Raw genomic sequence first — 25,160 nt, 5'->3', positions numbered from 1 at the left:
TACAACAAAACAAGGAAAAAGCCCTCATATTAGAGCTGGACAATGCAAGCCAATAGGAGGAAAGGAGTCCTATGAGCAATTAAAAGAGTCAGAGACAAAATGTTTATAAGAAAACTATGAGAAGACAGACTTTGTTTTTAAGGTTCCAGGTTTGAATCAAGGACCTTGCATGTGCAAGGACTTTACCAATGAATGATGCTATTAGTTTTTAAGCAACACATTTTTATCCAACACAGATCGATTGATAAGGCTAGTTTTGTATCTTCAGAACAAATAATTCAGTTCCCAACTAAAATTATTGGTTCTTCTAGATGGAAGTACTTGTGGACTGAGTGCCCAGATGATGTTAAATGCCAACCCCACTTCTTGTTAAATAACCAGATCCCAAAGAAAGAATAAGATTTAGTATCTTAGCCAAGTTATTCCACTTCATCACAGCACATCATCAGTTAGACAAAGTATGGATTTTGAAAGAAATGGTCTCCAAAGGGAGAGGCACTATTACGTGGTGTGGCCTTGTTGGAGGAAGTATGTCTCTGTGAAGGCAGGCTTTGAGATCTCATACGTACACAAACTACTCCCAGTGGGAAAGTCTACTTTCTACAAGATGTAGGACTCTCAACTACTTCTCCAGCACCATATTTGCCTGTATGCTGCCTTGTTGATAATGGACTGAACCTCTGAACTATAAGACACCACAATTAAATGTTTCCTTTATAAGAGTTGCCATGGGCATGGTGTCTCTTCAAAGCAACAGAAATCCTAACTAGGACAGAACTTGGTACCAGGAGTTGGGTATTGGTGTAATAGGCTGGATCATGTTTTCATTTGGAAGAATTGAACTTTGGTACTTTGGATTAGGAAAGCAGTGGAATGTTTTAAGCATTGCTTAATTGTAGGAGCATGAAAATCAATGGTGCTGAGTCTGATTTGATATTCTGTAAGGGCCTTGCTTAAGAGGTTACAGAGGAAAACAATATTAATATGTGGCCTAAAGATTATTCTTGCAAAACCTTGGTGAAGAAGGTGGTTGGTTTTTGCCTTGTCCAAAGAGTCTGCCTGAGGCTAAAGTAAAAAGTTTTTAATTAATCCATTGACAAAGAAATCTCAAAACAGCCTCGTATCGACTCTATCATTGGGTATTAGTAGTTACTCTTATGAAGATTTATAAGGAAAAGGAGCAAGGTGAAGAAATAAAAACATAAAATGTACAATTTGAGGAGAAAAGAAACAACAGAAAGTGGAATTGAGCTAAGTCCCGTGTTTAAGTAAGGAGATAAACAGATTAAGAAATGGAATAGAGGGAGTGGTGACTTCAGGGCATGATCTCAAGTAGCTAAGTTTCCATTTTGAGAAAAGGAATTAAAGAAAAGCTTAGAGATAGGTGTGGTAGTGCATGCCTTTAATCCTAATACTCCAGAGGCAGAGATAGACAGATCTCTGAGTTTGAGGCTGGTCTAGTCTACAGATCCACTTTAGGATAGAAAAGTCTAGACAGTGAAGGAAACCATTGAAAATGGAAAGTTGGTGAAGATGTAATTGAATGAGGGGGCCATGTTCTAGTCCCAGCAAGCAGCAAAACTTGGCAAATTCATCTGCGTGGTTCCAGAGTTAAGGATAGAAAGGGGCCATGGAATTTGCCTCCACATCTCAGGAAAGTCACTGAGGTCAGGCATGTGTCCAGGGATCCCCTAAATGGAGGCCTAGAAAGGCCATTGTGTGAAGCTATAAAGTTGAAGACTGGATTGCTTTGGAGAACCCAAGATGTTAGAGATGCCAAAGTCATGGAACACCTGCTCAGGAGAGCTGCAGCAGGGAATAGAACACCTGCTCAGGAGAGCTGCAGCAGGGATGGAACACCTGCTCAGGAGAGCTGCAGCAGGGATGGAACACCTGCTCAGGAGAGCTGCTAGCAGGGAGATGAGCACCTGCTCAGGAGAGCTGCAGCAGGGATGGAACACCTGCTCAGGAGAGCTGCAGCAGGGATGGAACACCTGCTCAGGAGAGCTGCAGCAGGGATGGAACACCTGCTCAGGAGAGCTGCAGCAGGGAGATGGAACACCTGCTCAGGAGAGCTGCAGCAGGGATGGAACACCTGCTCAGGAGAGCTGCAGCAGGGAGATGAGCCAATCTAAGAGAATGAAGTATGTTGCAACAAAGCTGAAAGGAATTGGAGACCTGAAGAGCATTTTGACATCAGACATAAAGATGAAGAGTTTGGAGTCTGCCCAGCTGATTTTCAGTCTTGCTTTGGTTCAGTATTTCCTTGCTATGTTCCTTTCCCTATGTTTTGGAATAGTAATGTACATCCTGTGTTATTATATGTTGGAAGTATGTGATTTGCTTTTGAATTTTGAATTTACTGCACATTACAGTTAAAAGATTACATGAATCTCAGAGGAGACTTTGAACTTTGGACTTTAAAACATTGTTGAGACTGTGATAGACTATGGGGACTTTTGAAGTTTGACTGATTAATTTTTGCATTATGATATGGCTGCATGCCTTTGGGGGCCAGCAAGTGGGATGTGGTGGTTTGAAAGAAAAGCCCCCAAAGGGAGTGACATGATTAGGAGGTGTGACTTTGTTTGAGTAGGTACGGCCTTGTTGGGAGAAATGGGTCACTGTGGGGGTGGCTTATGACGTTTCCTATGCTTAAGTTACAGCCAGTGACGCAGTTCACTTCCTGTTGTCTGCAGATCAAGATGTAGAACTCTTAGCTACTTCTCTAGCACCATGTCTGCCAGCACACTGCCATGTCCCACCATGATGATAATGGACTGAACTTCTGAACTGTAAGCAACCACAATGAAATGTTTTCTTTTAGAAGAATTGCCTTGGCCATGGTGTCTCTTCACAGCAACAGAAACCCCAACTAAGAAACCAGGTAAGGAGTGTTTGGACATGAACATAATTAGCATAAATCCTTTCTTCCTCTAAGGAGAATGATCTGTACATTGAAATATGTTGGCCCATGTGTACAAATTATTCTTTGAGACCATGAAGTAGCAATAATTTATCAAGATCATGGAATAGCTGACACCCCCTGTCATCAGAGTTTGAGAATTTACTAAAAGGAATATTTACAAAATTGAGGTAATGGAGGAGGAAAAGTACATGAGAGTATGCGGTCATCAAGAACCAGTAAAGTTCAGAGGAAGAGAAAGCTACCTGCCGCCATGCGTAAACCTCTGTCTCTGTCACTTACCCATGCTCCTCATGTGCCAAGTCTTCCAGGAGTTCCAGGGATTGACAAGCCTGTCTCTTCAGAGGAGTCTCTGCAGCTCAGTGAAAGACGAGAGGTTGGACTTTGGATCTGGAGACGTCAGTAGACTATTTCGACAGACGCATTATTCAGTATACCAAGAAGATCCAGTCACCATCTGGTCAGCTCTGGAACTCAGAGGCATGAGGCAGTTTGGGGGACCTGTTAGGAACTGGAATCTTTTGTTTTCTTGATAGTTCATTTCCCGATCAGCAAACAGAGTAGCAGCTTTCTTTGTGGCATTTTCATAGATAATTACTGCTTGACCCTCTTTTACCTACTCCCCCACATTTTCCAGCCTGCTCTCTCAGCTTGGACCCTTCTGCTCCTGGTATTCTCCTTTTTATTTTCATATCACGTGTCTTTTTTTCTGGTCTTCATAGTCACTTGGAACTCGTATCAAAATCTATGAGGCTAAATGAGTGTATATATATATATATATATATATATATATATATATATATATATATATATATTCCCAGGACTGAATCCAGAGAAAAGTCCTTCTCTGGAAACTCCTTGGATAAACATATTCTCAATATTGAACTATGCTCAACCCTGAACATTTCAAAGTTATGGATGAAAAATCCTGTTTTTATAAAGTTTATTTTTGTTTATTGTAGTGTGTAGGGGGTGTGCGAGCGTGTGGGTGTGCCTGACACTGCTCCTGTGTGGTTGTCCTGTCAGAGGACAACTTGTGAGAGTGAAGTCTTGCCTTCCACCCTGTCACAGAGGAGGGTTTGTCACTGTTTGTTTTCTTGTGTGTGCTATATTGCCTGGCCCACAAGCTTCTGGCCAATTCTCTTGTCTTTACTCTCCATCTCTGTTTGGGGGGCTTTGGGATTACAGATTGTTCCACTATGTCATACTCAGACTCGAATGGCAAATGCTTTTATCTGCTGAGGCATTACTCTGTCCCTGGGTTAACATTTCTTAAGACAGCTCTATGTGTCTGGAACTTCAAGGATGAATATGACATGGTAGACAGATTTTTGGATTTTTAAGTAGATTCATTGTTTTTTCTTTTAATCCTGGATGATTCTTATTCTTTCTGTCACATGCTGTGGTGTTTTATGTAGTACGGTCCCAGCATGCTCACATAGATAGTTGCCCCATGCAGAATGGAAACATTGCTTTAAGTGGATGATGCAAAATGACTAAAAACAACAGACGTCAGTATCTACAGATAACTCAAGAAAGTGGTAACGTTTGGCAAACCATAGTCCCAATGGTTCACTCCACTTGAGGTTTATCAATTGTGGTTTCTTCCTCTTCCTCCTCTTCTTCTTTTGCTCTTCTCAATGTAATACAAAATATATTAGCTCTCTAAAATTTTCTTTCTTCTGCTGTAAAGTGAAATAGATACTGTTCTTCACTAGGTCCTGAAACTGACTTCAGAACCCAAAGCAAAGCAAGGGTAAAGGGTCAGAGACGTCACAGTTGGTAAAGATAATCCATGGTGACAAGTATTGGCATGGATTAAGTCATACAGATTGGAGATTCACATCCACACTTTCCTCCTCGTGAACTAAACAGGATCAACAACAAAAATGCAATGTAACTGATTCACTGATGCTCAAGAGGGATTCCAGAGTTCTTCACACACCAATTAAGAAAGTCCCTTCATAGTATCCACACCAGTACCTTCAGGATGGAGGGGATACTACAGAACTCCATTCTAGCATGTCCTGTTGTAAAGAGGAGTGGCCCCATGTTGGAGTGCCACTCTGTAGTGTCAGGAGTGAGGAATGGGCCTGCTTTTAGTCCCGCTGCCTGGTTAGCTTAGCCCTGAAATAACCACGCAGAAATTGTATTAATCAAAACACTGCCCGACCCATTATCTCCAGCCCTTTATTGGCTAACTCTCACATATTAATTTAACCCATTTCCATTATGCATATTGCCACTTGACTGTGGCTTACCGGCATGAGTCTAACCAGCATCCATCTTGGGCAGGAGAAGCATGGCGTCTGCCACACTTCCTTTCTTCCCAGCATTCTGTTCTTTCTACTCTGCCCACCTAAGGGCTGCCCTATCAAAAGGCCAAGGCAGTTTTCTTTATTCAACCAATGAAAGCAACACATAGAAAGAAGACCCTCCTACACCAGTCTCCCTCATCTCTTTTTCTCTCTCACTACTCATAGCTTTAACAATACTTTTTATTAGAAGCTCTCTCCCTGATCCTCTCTGTTCTTACACGAATGTCAGAGTCTCATTCAGGTGCAAAAACCATGAATGCCATGCAATTGAACATCACTGGGGTATCCTTGATTTTATTCTTTTCTCTATGGCACATTGTTTTTGTCATACTTGTTTCCATGTCCTCACTTCTAGGATGCAAAACTCTGTGAACACCGTCTTGCTCATTGTGCTATCTCCAGTGCTTGGAACAGAGCCTGGCACACAACAGCGTTCAATAATGTCTCTGTTGAGTGAATGCTTGTGTCAGGATAAACACTCTTTATAAGGGCTAATTTTTGAAGTTGTCACCTTAAGACAATAAAAATCTGCCAGACTTAATGGTGCAAACCACCCAGCACTTAGGAAGGACTGTGGGCTTGAACCAATATGAGCTACATGGTGAGTTTGAGGCCAGCCTGGGCTACATAGAAAGATCTTTATTATTTCAAAAACCCAAATGAAAAGAAAAGATATTTATTTCAATTTGGCAGTTTTATTTGCCAAATCCTTTGATTTTAAAACATCAAGTCTTTAACAACACTGAAATTTAATTGTGAAAGTCAGTTTCTAATTTTATGCATCTGTATCTAACCGAGGGCATGAAGAACTGGAAAACTATTCAATGAGAGCAGTTGGCCTTTACTCCTGTCCCATTTCAACCTGTAAAGAGCCAACTACGGCACTCAGTGAGTGAGGAGAGGATGGAAATTCAGAAAGGGATCCCATGTCTAGCCCTAACTTGTTTGATCTTGAGTCTATCATTTAACTCCTATACTAGATATGGAACAAAGAAAAAGATGCTTGCCCTTTGGGAATGCCATGGATTTCTTTGTTGTCACAGAGAAAAGTCTCTTTGTGAAGATAGGGTACTGTGTTTGTGTACTCAAGATTTTGACAAAGTTAGCTAGTCTCTTGCAAACAAGGGGAGCATGCAGTGGTGTGCTGAAAGGTGTTTCCCTCCAGAACAGGAGTTATGGTGGCACACACCTCTACTCCCAGCACCTGGGAGGCAGAAGTAAGGGGATTTCTGTAAAGTTAGAGGTCTACACAGTGAGTTCCAGGATAGCCAGGGCTACATGGAGAAATCCTATTTCAAAAACAGCAGAGAACAAAATACGACTCTGAGCTGGTTTCACGTTGGTCTCACTTTGTTTGCTTGAATCCACAGCTGTTTCAAGGCCCGGGACAACACTGACTTCAAACTACCAATGGTGGTCTGGCCCTTTGGATAGGAGGAAGACAAGCATGGGCCAGGGACCTTTTTTACTAGGGCAAGGATGAGAAAAGTTATGTTGTGATTGAAATAGAATTCTTATTTACTGTGGAAGAGGCTAGACCTCAGTGAGCTGTTCTTAATATCTAATATATACAATATATACAGGTTAATGCCTGATTAACTCAACACTGACTTCACTTACCATACAGCGCAGTGTGTTAGGCAATCAGGCTTATGCAACTGCTCTTTCACTCATTTCAGTAAATTAAACTGAACAGTTATCAGAACTGACTGGTTACATTTTTATAGAGTACTCTAATATATATTAAGATAATTATTTACTTTCTTGCACTCCAGTTTTCCTATCAAAAAGTGGCTTATATAGTGCTTCTCAAACTTACACACACACACACACATACACACACACACACACACACACACCTCACATTCAATAACTCTTTAAGAAATAAAAAAAATGAGAAACATTTTTACATGCTAGAAATACTGATAGCTATCACTTATTAAGTGACATTGTTAGGGTGTAAGATGTTTGTCTTAAGCATTTTATACTCATTCTATTTACTCTCCTGAACACTTATATAATGTGTGTGCTATTATTTTCATCTCAAGTTTATAGGTGAAGAGAGTGAGAGAGGCTTAGAATTCACACAAGATGGCTCCATTGTTAGTATCAGAATAAGATCAAAACCCAGGGAATGCGGCCAGAGATCACTCCGTAAGGAAGTGGGCACATGCTGACAACAATAAAAATAGCAGTTTATAAAAGATTAAAAATCGGATTCTGTCATTTTATTACACTGATGTGGTGGAATATTAGTTTGAGATGTGTTTCCTTTGTTTATACTGTGGAATGTTTGTTTAATGATGCTAAGATGTGTTGAATTCTTTGATGTTGCATTTGTTTAACTCTGTGAAGCTGTGATTCTTTGTCTGCCTAGGACAACCTGATTGGTTTAATAAAGAGCCGAACAGCCAATAGTTAGGCAGGAGAAAAGATAGGTAGGGCTGCCAGGCAGAAAGAATAAATAGAAGAAGAGGGAGGAGCAAAAAAAAAAAAGAGAGAGAGAGAGAGAGAAGAAGAGAAGGAGGTCAGGGGTCAGCCACCCAGGCACCCAGGCACCCAGGCACCCAGCCACACAGCCAGCTACGGAGTAAGAAGAAAAAAGACATATAGAATAGAGAAAGGTTAGCGGGGCGGTGGTGGCACATGCCTTTAATCCCAGCAGGTGGATCTCTGTGAGTTCGAGACCAGCCTGGTCTACAAGAGCTAGTTCCAGGACAGGCTCCAAAGCCACAGAGAAACCCTGTCTCGAAAAACCAAAAAAAAAAAAAAAAAAAAAAAAGAATAGAGAAAGGTTAAAAAGCCCGGAGGCAAAAGGTAGCTGGGATAATTTAAGTTGAGAAAAGCTGGCTAGAAACAAGTCAAGCTAAGGCCGGGCATTTATAATTAAGAATAAGTTTCTGAGTATTTATTTGGGAGCTGGGTGGCAGGCCCCCAAAGAGTAAAAGAGTAAAAACCCCAACTGCACACCAAGTCTGATTTCTTCTGAGTCTTGGTACCCAGTGAGCAATAAATAGCCAAGGAAGACCCTGCCGATGTCCCACACATGGTGGGGTGAGCAATCAGCAGTAGCCTCTGGCTGTACCCACTCTTCTTGTTGTTCCACTAACAAGTCCAGGACTGGAACATTTAAAGGACACATGATTCCAAAACATAATTTCAGTTCAGTTTAGCTGCCTCTTTCTCAGGGAAGCCTAAAATGCCTTTTGTTTCCGGAAAGGTCTTCTGATGTTAGGTGTGTTGCCTCCAAACAGCTTAGTGGTAAATCATTTGTTTACAGTCCGAAGAGAACACCACAACTGTGTCCCCTGTGAAGGCGTGAGGGCCAGAGTCCAAACCTCCGTTTCTACCTCAACTCCTGTAACAGTTTTCTACATAAACCCACTTTGAGAATCTGTGTGAGTGTTCATAATATCTAATATATCTCCTGGTGGGTTTTCTTGTTGGTTTTTGGTTTTGTTTATTTTAACTGTTTTGGGGGCCCACCACTCGGCTCCCAAATAAATACACGGAGACTTATTGTTTCTTATGAATGCCTGGCCTTAGCTTGACTTGTTTCTAGCCAGATTTTCTTTCTTTCTTTCTTTCTTTCTTTCTTTCTTTCTTTCTTTCTTTCTTTCTTTCTTTCTTTCTTCCTTCCTTCCTTCCTTCCTTCCTTCCTTTCTTTTTTCTTTCTTTCTTTAACAGGGTTTTATATATTTTTTGATTGATTTTTATTGAGCTCCACATTTTTCTCTGCTCCTTTCTCTGCCTCTCCCCTCCCCTTCAAACCTCTCCCAGGGTCCCCATGCTCCCAATTTACTCAGGAGATCTTGTCTTTTTCTACTTCCCATGTACATTAGATCCATGTATGTCTTTGTTAGAGTCCTCATTGTTGTTTGGGTTCGCTGGGATTGTGGTTTGTGAGCTAGTTTTTTGTTTTGTTTTATGTTTTAAAACCACTTATGAATGAGTACATATGATAATTGTCTTTTTGGGTCTAGGTTACTTCACTCAAAATGATGTTTTCTAGCTCCATCCATTTGCCTGCAATTTTCAAAATGTCATTTTTTTTCTGCTGTGTTGTACTCCATTGTGTAAATGTACCACATTTTCCTTATCTATTCTTCGGTCAAGGGGCATTTAGGTTGTTTCCAGTTCTGGCTATGACAAACAAAGCTGCTATGAACATAGTTGAGCACATGTCCTTGTGGCATGGTTGAGCATCCTTTGGATATATACCCCAAAGTGGTATTGCTTAGCCAGTTTTTCTTAACATAAATTGTCACATTTACCTTTTGCCTCTGGGCTTTTACCTTTCTTTATTCTATATATCTTTCTTTACTTTTTACTCTGTTGCTGGCTGTGTGGCGGGGTAGCTGACCCCTGGCACCTTCTTTTCCTTTTCTTTCTCCTCCTCTCTCTTCTCCTACTTATTCTCTCTGTCTGGCAGCCCTGCCTGTTTCTCTTTCCTGCCTAACTACTGGCTGTTCAGCTCTTTATTAGACCAGTCAGGTGTTTTAGACAGGCAAAGTAACCCAGTTTTACAGACAAAAGTAACATATAAGAACACAACTCATCTTTTGCACCATTAAACAAGTATTTCACAGCATAGACAAATGTAACACATCTTAAAATAATATTCTACAACATTCTGGTGAAATATATTAATAGTCAGGTGTGTGGCATTGGGTCAAATTCTTTAATTGATAAGAAAATGAACTTTAGACCCAGGGATAAATTTATTATTGCAATCTTTCAAGAATTCTTTAAAGAGTCATAGATATAATTAAGAAGATACTAGGATGGGATTTTGCAGCTATCAGATATTTATTTTATGTCATTTTCTTCAGGTAGTAAATATAAGAAAGAATCAAAGAGAGTTAGTGTTTTTTTTTTAATTCCTTTAGATAAAAGGGAACCTTTTCATAACTTGGTCTAAAGTTTGGCCCTTATTCCAGGAAAAGAACCCTGCATGGAAAAACCCAATGAAAAGGTCATTCTTAACTGAAAGCGAAAGAATAAAACTAAGTTTGGAGTGTGAGGCAGAAGGTGGGAACAACAAACAGTGTTCTTCAAGATGCAGAGACATCTGATCAGCCCTCTGGTTGTTAAGGAAGTTATGAAGTCGGGTGGCGTGTCTCTTGATAGAAATTACTCAGTCAGCTGTGGAGAAAACAAACTAAGAGCATGTAAGCACCTCAGAGAGAAAGCATCCAACCCTGCAGGGAGGGAATCCTCTTGATCTGGCCCTTTTATGGGAACCTTCTGTTTTTGAAGGGAGTGTGTTGCATGAAGTTTCCTTCTTCGTGGATCTTAGTGTTGTTAACAGTGGCTTGAAGAATTTTCTCATCCATCTGCCACTGGGATCATTTCATGTTCTGGGAGATGATCTGAATCTAGTTAAAAGGCAATGTGTCATTTTAGAGTTGAATCAGTGTCACAAGAGGCACGTTTTTGGGTTCTGTTGTGGCAAGGATAGACCATGGAAGTTGTTTTCTTGCTGGGGTAATTTGGATTCAGAACGTTCAAATGGCCTTTGTGCGGTTTCACCCACTGTGTCCACAGTGTTGCTCTGGCCAGAAGTTTGGAAACTGTGTTTCTTGGATTCCTGACTTGACAAGGCTCTGAATTGGGAGGGTTCTGCCCACATGGAGCGCTTACACTGGAGAGGTCAAAGTCGTTGATCCTCTGGCAGTGGTGACAAGACTGTGCTATACAAGAGTGTTTGTTAATTGGCTCACATGATTGAAGAGGCCAAGAGATCCCATGATAGGCTGGGAATGTGGGGGTGTGGCTAGTCTAAGTTTGAGGACTTCAGAATCAAGGAATTGTTGGGTCCGAGGAGTCGCGCAAAGATGGGGACAAAGCACCAACGTCTAATAAACCAGAAGCAAACTTTAACCTCTCAGTCTGAGACTGAAGGCTCAGAAATCCAGGGGCCTTGCTAGTGCAGGTCTCAGTTTAAAGTCTGGAGCAGCTGCTGTGTTGATGCCCCCGGTTAGCAGGATACTCTGGCTCCTGAAGAGAGGATGAGTGGATTTGCTTTTCCTTACCCCATTGTTCCATTTGTAACTCAGCTAATTGGATAGTGCCCACCTATGCTGGATTACAGTGGATTTTCCTTAGCCCACAGATTCCATTGCTCAGTTCTAGGAACATTTTCTCAGGCATACTTTGCAGTAACTTTTTCCTGGCTAAGTGGGTAGCCATTAATACAGTCAAGTTGACATGAAAATTTACACTATTGTTAGTTAAAATGCTTGCTATGGTTTCTAATTTCCTACAGGAATCCTGATGGACACAAAAGATTTTTTTTTTTATAGAAAAACACATTTATACTTTTCTAATGAAATTTTTATTCCTGGTTACTAGAGTTAAAAAGTAAACTTTGAGGGTTGGAGGGATGATTTAACCGTTAAAGGCTAGACTTACAACCAAAAATAAACTTTGGAAAATACATTATTTTAAAGATTTATTTTTATTTTAAATTATGTGAATCTCTCTCTCTCTCTCTCTCTCTCTCTCTCTGTGTGTGTGTGTGTGTGTGTGTGTGTGTGTTTGTATATTTGTGGGTGCTCATATGGTTGCAGGTGTCTAGATAAATGGAGGTCAGAGGTTTCAGATCCCCTTGGAGCTGTGGACACGGCACAATGAGAGATAAACTACCTTCCTTCTCTGCCGTGGCGCCACATAGCTAGTATAGGCCTGACGGGGATTTCTTGCATTTCTGGGGCTTCATTGGGGCTTTTCCCCAGAGGGACACTTTATTGGGGAAATTTCTCCTACCTATAGCCTTGGTTCCACAGATGATTCCAAGGAGGTAGCCCTTCTAGAAAAACTGTCTACCTGAGACTATTGGCTTTGGTCCATGGAGGTTCTCTCTAGCTCTTACTCTTGAAACAATGAGAGCCAGCCTGATTTATCGCAGGGTAAAAAGGGGAAGATCTGTATGTCTTTCTAGAGGAAACAGCAGAGTGGGTAAAAGGACCCTGGTTCAGCGGAGCAATCTGAGTAGTGTATAGCATCTGCATCCTAGCCCCAAGGAGTTCCTGTCTAGGGAGAAAGGGAGAAAGGAGGTGGAGCAGGCGAGAGTGAGTACTAGACACTGATGTTACTGTCATTTATGTAAATGTAAAAGAGAAACATTTGCATAATGAGACTTTTATAAATAGATAAACTGTGACCCCACAAAGTGTCATTCGTCATAGAGGAAAAAAGACTTTCCTAGGAGGTTGCAAACCAGAGTTCTGATTCCCACCTTAGTATAGAGGGACCCAAGGGAGTTACACATCCTTTGTGGTCATATATCCCTTGTGGCTTTAATGGCCTTCTGTATAAAAAACTTCCGCCAGAGGGGACTGCACAACTGGCATCTAGTTCTGTGGTTTAAAAGTTTGGTTCTTCATCTAAGCTCTGCATTTTATTTCTAATTTTCTTACCTTACACTAAAAGTGTGCATGCGCACATACACACATACACACATGTTTAGAAACAGAGCATACATTTATTGTTTTTGTCCTGGTTTGGGTAAGTCAAATGATAAACTCAGCTTCATGTCTGTGTTACCCAAATGGTATTCTGGTATTCTGGCTTCTTAAAAAAAAAAGAGAGATTCTGTGGAAAAAGGAGGAAAAGAATGAAGGCAAAAGGGCAGGAAAAGTAGTATTGATTCCGGATCCTTAATGAAGCCAGGAAACCATTGTCAATCAGATTTCAGGAATGTTTTCCAGTCATATCTGTCAACAGTTGAGCTATTGAACTGGGCTGCAGACATAGCCCTTTCCCCCGGATATGAAGTGACCTTTGGATGGAACCAAACCCACAGTTTCTGGAAACATTATTAACCTCTGTTAACCTTCAGTATGATGGACTCCTTCCCAAAATATCCAGAAACTAAAACACACTCCATTTCTTTCTTACAAGACAGCTCAGTGTTTGCTAGCACACATCACAATTCATGACTAATAAGAGATGTGGTTTCCAACCCCCTGGAAGTCTGAAGCTATAAATACAGTCACCATCTTGTAAAACCCTTGCGTATATCTTTAAGATTGCTTAAACTTATGCTTTCCTGGATTATAGGCTTAATTAACTTCCAAAAATGTAGTGTGTGTGTGTGTGTGTGTGTGTGTGTGTGTGTGTGTGTGTGTGTGTGATAATTATGAGGTTATGTATTGGAAGGAAAACATTTCATCTTCTCTGGGTCAGGTCATAAAGGAAACAGCTCTCTTGCTGTTCTAGCCTTGGATATGAAACACAGCAACTGCAGAGGTGGAGGAGCTAAGTTTTGTGGTTAATCAGCAGTTAGTTCTACTGACATCAATTCTTTCTTTCTTCCTCAACCAACGCAGAGGACTTCATACCTAACTGTCAAGGGCAATGATGAGCCCCGGAGATGGCAGAGATTCTGAGTCACCACATTTTAACTCGGGTTGAAGATAATAAATTACATATTTAATGGGCTATAGTAAAACCACCAATGGGCTTCCAGACCACAGTGTAAAATCTTTTATTCCAAAGAACAATTTAAATTTTACTAGAAGAGCCCTTCCTCATATTCTTTTATTCTATATTTTAAATCTCATCATAGAAACATTTATACTTGGGAAAACTGAAAGAAAATTTTATAATGCTATAAAATTGCTTCTAGGTCTTTGATATAAAGCAGCTTTTCTACTTCCTTTCCTCTCTCTCTTTCTTTTTTCCTTCTTTCCCTTCCCTCCCTCCCTCCCTCCCTCCCTCTCTTCCTTCTCTAGACTCTGCTTCCCATCTCTCTCTAAGAATGCTGGGATTATAGAAACATGCTAACTAAAATGTCAGGGGCTTCATTCATACTTGTGAGGTTGATGATTTACCTTCTCAGCCATTTCCCCAACCTAAAGTGTTAATGTTTAGGATTCTATAGGTAAAAGAACTGAGTTAGTATGTGAGTTCTCTCTAGACACAATTTTACAATGAAAAGGGAGAGGTTGGGCAAATATACAGAAGCACAATTTACTGCCCAAATATGATAATGAGGCAGAAGATCTGAAAAATAAAACATAGAAAGGGATATCCAGATGCAATTGGTTTTTAAGTTAGGGGAAGCGTATGGTGTGAAGAGTGGATATTAATGGGAACTACTGTTCGGTGGAAAAGTCGTGGAGTCTGGGTTAGAGAGACAAGAAATGCTCTAGGCTGGACATGCTGGTTTGTGAAGCCTGCTGATATTATTTCAATTGTCCTAATAAATTGGCATAGAAGATCCATAGACCAAACACTATGAGCTGTATTGGAGGTGGGGGACAATTACAGCAAAGAGCTGAACCAAGCAAGCTATGGAATCAGCAGGGGCATGGCTCCCTTCAGGACCTGTGAGGAATGGAGTCTACTGCACTAGAAGACTATAGCCAATAGATTCATCACTTCTTGATGGCATAGTAGCTCAAACCAGAAACCATAGTAGCTCAAAACAGAAGGGAATAAATTGCACAACTTCCTCATGTTACCTGAAACCTTTTCAGAATTTTCATCCTAATACTGCCCATGTTAATTAAAATAGAATAATTCAGAGAATCAGAGTTTGAAATAAGGGAATTGCAAACTGTTGGGTGATATTTTATTGATCATAATAATTGAGTAAGACATTTTTTCTGTACTGTTTCTTTAAGATACAAAGCTACAAAACTGCATTTATTTTCATACAATCTAATAATCTCTGGTCCATAGTAAATTTTTCTGAAAAAGATGATAGGACTTATGGAAAAATAAGTATTTTCTTGAACATACCAGAAACACCTTAAGTCATATTGAATCTGTCCTTTGATCACAAGGGAGTTTTTATGGAAAGTCTTTAGTTCCTGGAGAGGCAAAGTTTTCATGAGGGATATGTAGCCATACTTTGGGAGAGGATATCTGCAACCCATTCAATGAAAATTCAATGAAATTAGCATGTGTCATAAGCTATGTTGAGTCTCAAGACTGACAAAATGGCTAAGTTAAAATTCTCCATGAAACGATCAGGTATTCTTTGGGTTTTAGATCAGTCAACATACAGTTACTGGAAAGGCTCATATGCAGAATATTATGAAGACAGAAAAAATATGTTTATGAACTGTAAGTTGTATAAAAGGCTCAAAACCTGAACTGTTAAGTCCTCTTCAGTTTATGTGTTTATGGTTATGGTTGTTCCCAGCCATGTCAGAAACGAATGCATTAATTTCTCTGTGAATATAGAGCATTTATTATGAATTTCTATCATTGGTTTATTTCTCATTCCACTCTTCTTATTGTTTTTATCTACAAAGTTACCTGTCATTTAATTCACTGAAACCCCTCAGTGCAGTGATGTTCTGCTGACCCACCGGTGAGGCAGGAACAATCTCTCCAGGGTGCTGACCTGGAGAATGGGAACATCATGGGAATCACACAATTCAAACTTTTCTATACCATCTTCAGGGAGTACAAGAAAACCAGTGCAAATAGTAGAAAGAGCCTGTTTTGTTTAATGTATCACATCCCAAATAGTATTATTTCAACAGATCATCAGTAAAAAAGTGTGTGCATTTTACATCCCCACACTGGCACCAAATCTCTGAAATATAGTGTGTGTGTTTACTTGCAGCAGACCTCAGTTTGGAGGAGAAGTATTTTTGGTGCTGAGAAGTCATGGGAGTCTAGTTGCTGTGGTCCACACTGGTCAGAGACAACTCAAACATCCTTTCTACTTTCCCCATTACTGATTAAAACACAACTGACACAGAGCCAAGCAGTAAAACTTCCCATCAAATGGCCGGCCATTTATTTCAGTGCCATTTCCTCCGTGGTTTGCACTTAGGAGAGTAAATGCTTGTTCTAACACTAACACGGCTCCTCACACCACCCCCTAATTTTGTTTTACCCTTATTCCACAAAACTGTCAAAACTTAACTCACACGGTTCAAGATCTCAGCACACTTCTTCAGTACACCATCTTGGGCTCTTGCTCTCTGTTTTCCTTTTTCCCAAGATCGGTCAGTGGGCAACCAGTGTCTATTCCCATATGAATCTGGCACTCAGCTGTGTCATCTTCCATTGGACACTCACCTCTTCAATTAGAACCGCCTGATTATTTTATGGCTTCCTCACAAACAAGTGAGGTCGAAATGAGTGTGCACTGATTAGCTGATCAAAGTTTAGTGTGTTAATATTTATAAAAACATCTATGCAAGTTGACTAAAGCACATTTATTATTCTATATTATTTCAACAGTTTTTTATTGATCTAAAATATTAATTGAACCTTTATGAGGGATCAGATTGTACTAGACAATAGGCATCTTTTAACATCGGTGAGTATTTTCCTTTGAACTTGAAATTTATATCACAATCTGATTTTTAGAATTCTACAGTTGGGAAAAACCCACTAGCAAACTTCTAGTATCCACACCTTGACTTTTTCAAACATAGAAACTGAAGTTCAGTGAGGTTAAGTGATTTCTATAAAGGTTGTGATGGAGCTGGGGTAGAAATGGGCCCTCAGTTTTCTGCCGTGCTCGGCATTTCCTTCCAATTGCTGTCCCTGGGACAATTACGTTAGTGTACAAACTGCTGAACCATGTGTTTGTGCCTCAGATGGATTTTACGTCAAACTGTGTTAACCCTGTTTCATTATGGGCCCAATTTTCCACTTGAACATTTTCTTGCATTACGCATGTTTATTTTTCCTTTTTACTGTGGCAGATTTTCAAAGTTGCTGACCTTTTCATATGATACTTCTAACTCGTGGATAAGAGGCATTCAGAAGGAGGGCAACATATACCCCAAGCTAATTACATATCTTGATTTTTCCATAACTTTTTAAATTCTGTGTAGGTTTAGGCCCGCCTATCAGCACTTAAAAGTTGAAAAGTAACTTGATGCATGCTGCTTCCAGAGATACATTTTGGTTCATTTTAGGCTGGCAGAGATCTAGTTTCATAAATTGTTTCATCTCAAAAAGTGAAGAAACAGAGCTGGTGAGGTTGATAGCTATGTTATATATACAATATTGCTTAATACCATAGTCTAAATATACAACAGTATTTCTTAAGCAGAAAATATATTTAATTTTTTTGTTTTAGTATTTTCTAAAAGTATCTTCCTCATTGGAGTGTGATCTTTAAAACTGTCAATATAGTAGAATATAATCTCCATAAATTAGTCATTAAATTATTTTATTATTTACATTTTGAGATTATAATATTCTTTTAATGTTTCTCGTATCCCTCTCCTTCCTCCAAATCTTCCCAAATAACCCTTCCCCACTCTCCTTCCAAATTCATGGCCTCATTTTTCATTAATTTCATTAATTCTTATTGCACACACATGCGCACACACACAATATATATATATATATATGTGTGTGTGTGTGTGTGCGTGTGTGTGTGCGCGCGCGCGCACGCGCGCGCGTGTTCCTAAATATAACCTGTTCAGTCCTACAAATGCTTCTTGAATGTGTTTTCAGTACTAACTATTTGGTACTGGACAGTCAGTTAGTGTACTCTTCCCTGGGGAGAACCAACTCTCCTGCTCTCAGCTTTCTTCACTTGTTTGATAGTTCTTTGTGTAGCAGTGAGGCCTCCTGGGCTTTCTCTGTCTAACATATGTCCATTGGTGCTTAAATTATTTAGAGTTACATACTGGTAAAGAATAGTGTTTATATAATTGTATAGCTCAGGCTAACCCTTACTGGATTAGTATTTTTAATAAGTCTAATAAATTATCTTCACTTATATAAAAGTTTTGGAACTTCTAATTTGAAGGGAGAGAAGAGTTTAATTTGAAGAATGTTCCAGTCTCTCCAGTGTTTTTCCTGTCAGCTCTATTTTTCTACATGTTAATAGAAGAAACGTAAGCTGTCTTGTGGTCCATTAAATTGATAAATTTGACCAGATACCCTGAAGATTCTAGCTGAACCACTCTCTCGATTAAACGGATTCATTAACTCAGCTTGCCTGACTAGTCATCAATTAAATAATCAAGTATTTTCTGACTAGCTACATAAATAAGGGCCTGCGTATAGCCGCCAAGAGAAAAAGTGGGCTGGGCAGAGCAGGACACCTAGAGTTGGGTGCCAGACCTCTGTTCTGAAGGAGCCATAGTAATTGGCATGTTTCTCTGTTGTATGTGCAGCCCACCTTGCCTGGATTGTAAATTGATGATTAGACCCCACGTCATCCTCATTTGGTGTCTCCAGATTCCAGACTATGCTTAATAGGTAGCTGCCACCAACTATACACTGAGGAATTGATAAGTAAGCCACCAAGATGCACTCCAGGAAACATGATGCAATGGCCAAATGGTTGACTTTCAAATTTAGGAAATGTGTCAAGATCAAAGCAAGTCTTGAGAACATTCAGTACCACCCGACTTCAAGTTATACTCTAGAGCCATAGTAACAGCTTGGTATTGGCACAAAACCAGACACATAGTTGAACAGAAGAGGGTAAAGGACCAGGCATAAATCCACCTAGCTCTAGACAACTGTCATTTGACAAAGGTGCCAAAAGTAAGTATTGGGAAAAAAGCAGCCTCTCCCACAAATGGTTCAAAGAAAATTATATATTCACAAGAAGAAGAATGAAGATAGGTCTCTACCTTGCCTTCCTTTCTTTATTATTTTTTAATTTAAAAATATTTTTACTGATTTTTTCAGATATTTCCACAGTGTATTCTTTTTATCGTTTTCATCCCCTTCAGCTCCTCCCAGATCCACTCCTCATTCCATATCCATCCAATTTTGTATCTTCATTTTTCTTTACCTATTGAGTTCAGTATATGCCCCCTACATAATCGTGAGTGCGTGGCCACTCACGAGAGCAAGGTCAACCTACCAGAGTTGCATTGGTCTAGGGATGCAGCTCATTGGTAGAGAGCTTGCACAGTATGCACAAGACCCTGGGTCAAACCCTGTGTACTCCAAACAAAACCAAAATAGTAACAATAGTAACGAAAATAGTAGCAACAAACAACAATGACAACGCAACCCTTATTGAATGTCTTTTCACACAAAGTTCTTTCTTGTCTCATATTTTGAAGCTATGGAAGTATGAGGTCCTAGCCAGCTTTGATGCCTATAAATGATGACAATGACCACCATGGTATGGCACAGTAGTGGCGCTCTTGTCTTTAACCAGCAGCTCTTTCATTGGACACAAGACCCACTCAACAAGTCTGTCAACTACCTGGAACTAAGAAGGTGATGGTTCTTAGAGGAGAACCGACTCCCACCACTTCACTTAACCACCAAAAATCCCTAGCAAAATTCTAAATACTTAACCTTATACCTGGATATAAGTATTCCTCACACATTATCAAAAGATCTCTTTTAAATACACAGAGATCATTACAAAAAACTGTAACTGACCAAATGTAGTTGGAAAGTCCAGTTCCAACTGATACATCGACAACACAGCGTCAGGAACATAGTAGAAGAGAGGCAGAAATGTTACAAGAACCAGAGCAGCAGGAAATGTGCTCTGTGAGATGGTGTCTACTAGAAACGACAGGGAGCCCACACCCATAAAGTTTCAATAGTATGGCTGCTGAAACAAGACCTGAGCAGGGATAACCTCAATAGACATGCTAACATGGAAGGAAGAAGGCTCATAGTGCCCCGACCTTCAAAGAAGAGCTAGAGGCAGCTAAGGAAAGCTGAAAGTGGGAGTAATAGTCATTTCCAGGGATGAGCCCCCAAACTGGGTATCCAATACCAACTTGTCATCCCTGAAATCAAATACATACATGCATGCATGCATACATACATACATACATACATACATACATACCAGTAACATTATATGGACTGAGTAACTTGAATTTTTATGCTTAGGAACACACACACACACATACACACTAAAGAACAAGAGGCCATGAATTTGAGAGTGAGGAAGGGGATACCTGGGAGTGATTGAAGGGAAGAGAGAGAAGGGGAAATGATGTAATTATATTTTAATTTCAAAAATTAAAAAATATTAACAAATAAACAAAAACTCCATCCTATAATGAGTGTCTCTTCACACAAAATTCTTTCTGTATTTTGGAGCTATTTAATTATGAGGTCCAATGATTAGAAAATGATTCATTATATGTATGTCTGTATTTATATGTGTGATTCACTATATGTATGTGTATGTTTGATTAAATGAAGCTATTCTTATAGTAAATACAAGAAAATAAAAATCTTTTCCCTCCCTCCCTCCCTCCCTCCCTCCCTCCCTCCCTCCCTCCCTCCTTTCTTTCTTTCTTTCTTTCTTTCTTTCTTTCTTTCTTTCTTTCTTTCTTTCTTTCTTTCTTTCTTTCTTTCTCTTTGAGCCAGAGTCTCACTGTTAGTCCAGGCTGACCTTAAATTCATGGTGATCTTCCTGCCTCCCAAGTGCTGGGCTTACAAATATAAACTTAGCAAGTCTAGCTCATATGTTGATATTTCTTAAATTGGTTTCTTAAACTTTGAAGGTGTCACTCTTGGATCTATGTGCAGCATATTGATCATGATGTAAATTTCATGGCAATTAGATACCAAATCTTCCTCATTTTTTATGTCTTCAGCTTCCTAGACCATGCTTGACAGATAGCTATGATGTACTTATATAAACTGATAAATGAATAGCTTGCCACTAAGGTTCTTTCCAGAGGCAGGATAGAATGGGCAAATGGCTGGGTTTTAACTCTAGGGAGTGTTATCAAAGTACCGTTATATTTGCATTTGCTTTATGAACTTTATTTTATCCACAGAATTGACTTTAGTGTTATAGCCTCAAGTCCTAATTCTCACACATTAAAATAATGAACCTGCATCCTGACTGCAGAGTCCACATAAATTCAGAGGCCACATAATCTTTTCATTTTTCACTTCCTGTGAGTCCAAAGAGAGAAATAGAGGTGTAGTTAGTGGGTAGATCCTTCCAAACTTGGGCAGTCTAATCTCATGGTGAGAGGTGGGAGGAGGCAGAGAGAGAGAGAGAGAGAGAGAGAGAGAGAGAGAGAGAGAGAGAGAGAGAGAGAAGGAGGAGAAAGAAGAGGAGGAGGAGGAGGAGGAGGAGAGAGAGATCTAGTGTATAGTGGCAAACAGAAGGATGCTAGTATCTATGAAGGGGTCCCTCTTGTTGGTGACTTCATATACCCCAAAGTAAAGTTGATAAGTGAATTTTAGTACTGCTCTCACAATCTGGATTTTACCCTTTATCAATGGAGTACTATTATAGCTGTTCCCTTCTGCTGGTATTAATTTATGGCTCAAGCATATGGATGAAAATTCACAGTGCCTCTTCTAGTTCCATTTGTTTGGATCACTTTCCATCCTTCTGTCTGATTTCCCTCCCATTGTCTGCTCCATCCCTGCTTGCAGACCCACTGTGCATAGGCACCAGGAGCCTGAGGTGCTTCAGGACTTTCCTGGGGCCTTGCTTTCACCCAGGTAGCTGTTGGCTACAGACTGACTGGAGTCAGACCATGAAACTCAGAAGTTTTACCCAAGGAAGAAAAACTATTAGGTGTAACTCACAGTTCAGAAACTGTCCTTCAAGACACTGAGTAAAAAGTCATCCCCAGTTGGGGTCCTCCTCCATCCTTGGCTGGTCCTCCACTCTTGCACCAAGGTCTGTTGCAATTACTTCCTCAAGAAGTTATTTGCATGTAAGTCTTTGTTCTGTTCCGGGGTCTGTTTGGGGGAAATCTGGCTTAAAATACCCTGCTTTTAAGGGGGTTTGCATTTTATTCTCTATCTTTTTAAATCTATAAATCTCTTTATATAATTGGAATTCTACCAAACACACACACACCCTTATCCTATTGATATTAGTTTTAAACATGTTATTAGTAGGCATATAATCATTCATTAGGGTCTAAGTTTCTTTAGTGGCTTTGGATTGTGAAGCATTTATGTTGTTTTAATTTATGAACATTTCTATAATGACCCAGTCTTCATTTTATTATTCCATGATACAATCACACAATATATATGTTCCTTTTTGTATTATATACATCTATTGCAACTTACATACTTTCTGGAATGGCTAAATCAAGATAATGAACTTGCGTGTTATAACCTCACATCATCTATTTAATGCCTCACAATTTCAAAAATTATTATTAACTATAGACATCATGTTATACAATATGTTTTTTAAATTTATTCCTCTTATTGGAATTTTGGAGATGACCAACATCTCCATAACCTGCCCTAAACCCTCTGAATAGACTAAGTTTGCTATCAACTTTGGAAATGCTGAAAAACATTAAAGTCTGAGATATTATACAATAAGAATGATGGTAGCAATAATAATTATGTAACCATCCATTGCCACTTACAGTGTTTACTGTTAGGTATTGTGTTAGACACCTCATCAAAATTATTTACTTAATATATATGAACACCCACTCACAAGCCCATCTTAATATACTGCCCCCCCCAGTAGTGTCGGAATGTTGGCTATTTTAGAGGCAAAAAGAGTGAACTGAAGTAGTATTGCTCTTGCAAATAAATGTGGAGGTTGGGTGGGTTGTGTGAAGGAAGAAACGAACGTGATTGGAGTAGATACTGAATGTTCAACTGTCGTCCATAAAAGGCATAGAATCCGATCAGACTTTCTTCTCTTGTATGCTAGTGGTCTAAGTAGGTACTTAGTCTAAGAGAAACACAAGGAGAAGGCAGGAAGACAGAGTCAGAAGATCCTCAGTTCTTTTTACTCTGTGTAGTGTGCTACATTTTCAACCCTATATCAGATGGAAAAATCTTGAAGAATTCCTAGTAATTATGGGTTTTACATAGAAAAATGTTGCTTTCTGGGAGCAATTTAAGTAAAAGAAGATTTACAAACTACTCACCAGTAAATTACTGATGACTCAAGTAGAGGGAGTGTATTTGCCTTTGTGCATTGTGAGCGTTTTCATGACGGCCATGACACTGGGAAGATGCCCTTGAAAGGGAGTCATGCACCTCTACTTTTCTGCTGTCAGGTTAACTCCCATGTTCTGTTTTCTAAGACTTATTCCAAAGGCTGCTTTTTTTTTTGGTTTGTGGTATAAAAATAGGAGAGCAGAGTACAACTGGCTTACATTTTTAAAAAAATATATTTACTTATTTATTTTACACCCCTGCCACACTTTCCCCTTCCTCTCTTCTCCCATTCCTCCTACCCCATCCTTTCCCCCTTTCCACCCCCCAATCCACTCCTCTGTTTAGGAAAGGGCAGGTCTCCATGAGTGTCAACAAAACGTGGTGTATCAAGTAATTGACCTTACTTTAAACTGGTCAAACCAGCTAACCTAGTTAATTTTAGTTTGATCCACAAAGTTTTATAATATTTAAGTAACATAAGGAAATAATCTAACAATGGTTCTATTTATATAGAAACTTATTATTTATATGTACTTCCACAATGTCATTTAATATTTTAACAGTATCAGATAGAATTATCTTGAGTCTCAACTCTGACTTCCATGATATGCTAGATTGATTAAAAAGGAAATCCTAAAGTTGCTCCACAACAAAGTCACATGTCATCTTAATTTAAGGAAGGCAAAGCACAGGCAAGTGAGCAAAGACAAACCGTAAAAGTGTGCATTTGCAGTCATGTTGGTGGGGAGACTTTATGGGTGTATCTTCTGACATTCCTAGAAGACTCAATCTGTTCCTTTGGCCCTTACAGTTTTGACACTTTCTTTTTCCACCATAGTCTGATGTGGGAGTCCCCTCTGTGTGCTGTGATTACCTTTAATAAACAAAGAAACTGCTTTGAACCTATAGCAAGGCAGAACTTAGGTAGGTAGGGAAAGCTAGGCTGAATGCTCGGAGAAAGAAGGGCAGAGTCAGGGAGACCACAATGGAGCCACCGCTGGAGAGAGACTGAAACTTTGCTGGCAGGCCACAACCTCAGGGTGATATCCAGATTAATACAAATGGTTAAATTAATGTAAGAGGTAGTCAATAAGAAGCTAGAGCTAATGGGCCAAACAGTGATTTAGTTAATACAGTTTCTGTGATTATTTCTGGTCTAAGCTATCCAGGACAGACAAGTGGTTCCTCCACTCCTACAGCAATAGTCCCCAAGACTTATGTTCAGGAGTTGTGTTGTGGGTGTATCAACTGGGACAGACAACTTTGCATTTTGATTGGTTGTGGTTTTCTGTAATGGTTTTCACCTGTTGCAAAGGTAAGTTTTCTTTTTGAGGAGTAAGCCCTACAGTTATGTAAGGGCATAAAAATAAATATTTAGAATGTAGTTAGGGATTATTCTGGTTTAGTAAAGTGGCAGTTTCAAGTTGTCTTCCAACATGCATGACTTCACTAACCAAGGGTAGTGGGCTAAACATGAGCTGGACAAGGAGGATACTAATAGACACGCTAATGTGGACAAAAGAAAGCTCAAGAGGCTGCAACCTCTTGAGTTGCTCAAAGAACTACGGGCAACTAAAGAGTGTCAAAAGAGGTAAAATAGTCTTTGTCAGGGAACAGCACACCAAGTGGTTAGCCAATACCAAATGGTTAGCCCTGAAAACATACATACAAGTAACATTATATAGAAGGAGCAGATCATAATTATGCACTTAGGAATATGTATGCATGTATGTATGTATGTTTATGTGTGGAATTATCTGTACATAACAGCAATTAGTGAAAATAACCATGAATTTGAAAGCAAGCAAGGAAGAATATATGGGAGGGTTTGAAGGAAGGAAAGGACAGGAAAAAAATGATGTGTTTATATTATTATAAATAAAGTTTTTATAAAGAAAATGAAAAATTTTGACCAGTTTCTAATAGAGCTAAACTTTCAGAATACCATAAAAGAAACACAAACAAACACAAATCAAAACAAAACTGTCTGAGGAGAGCTCAGTCTTCAGGTGGAGTTGTTAGAAGGGAAAGTCAGGATTTTTTCCTTCATCTGAGTCTCCTCTAAGATGCTTTGTAAATATGTGATCCTGGCCAATAAA

The 25,160-nt window shown here is 39.5% G+C and overlaps 1 long non-coding RNA gene across 1 annotated transcript in view; it reads right to left on the bottom strand.

The window, feature by feature from the left end:
* The window catches only part of LOC142839297 (uncharacterized), a 44,872-nt gene extending 23,068 nt beyond the window's left edge, over positions 1-21,804 (bottom strand). Inside the window, exon 1 of the long non-coding RNA XR_012908721.1 lies at positions 21,727-21,804. This is a non-coding gene — a long non-coding RNA (uncharacterized LOC142839297). The remainder of the gene's footprint in view (positions 1-21,726) is intronic.
* Between the last annotated feature and the right edge of the window lie 3,356 nt (positions 21,805-25,160).

This window comes from Microtus pennsylvanicus, chromosome 1, assembly GCF_037038515.1.
Source record: "Microtus pennsylvanicus isolate mMicPen1 chromosome 1, mMicPen1.hap1, whole genome shotgun sequence".
NCBI lineage: Eukaryota > Metazoa > Chordata > Mammalia > Rodentia > Cricetidae > Microtus > Microtus pennsylvanicus.
This window is presented reverse-complemented; position numbering and strand designations above follow the sequence as displayed.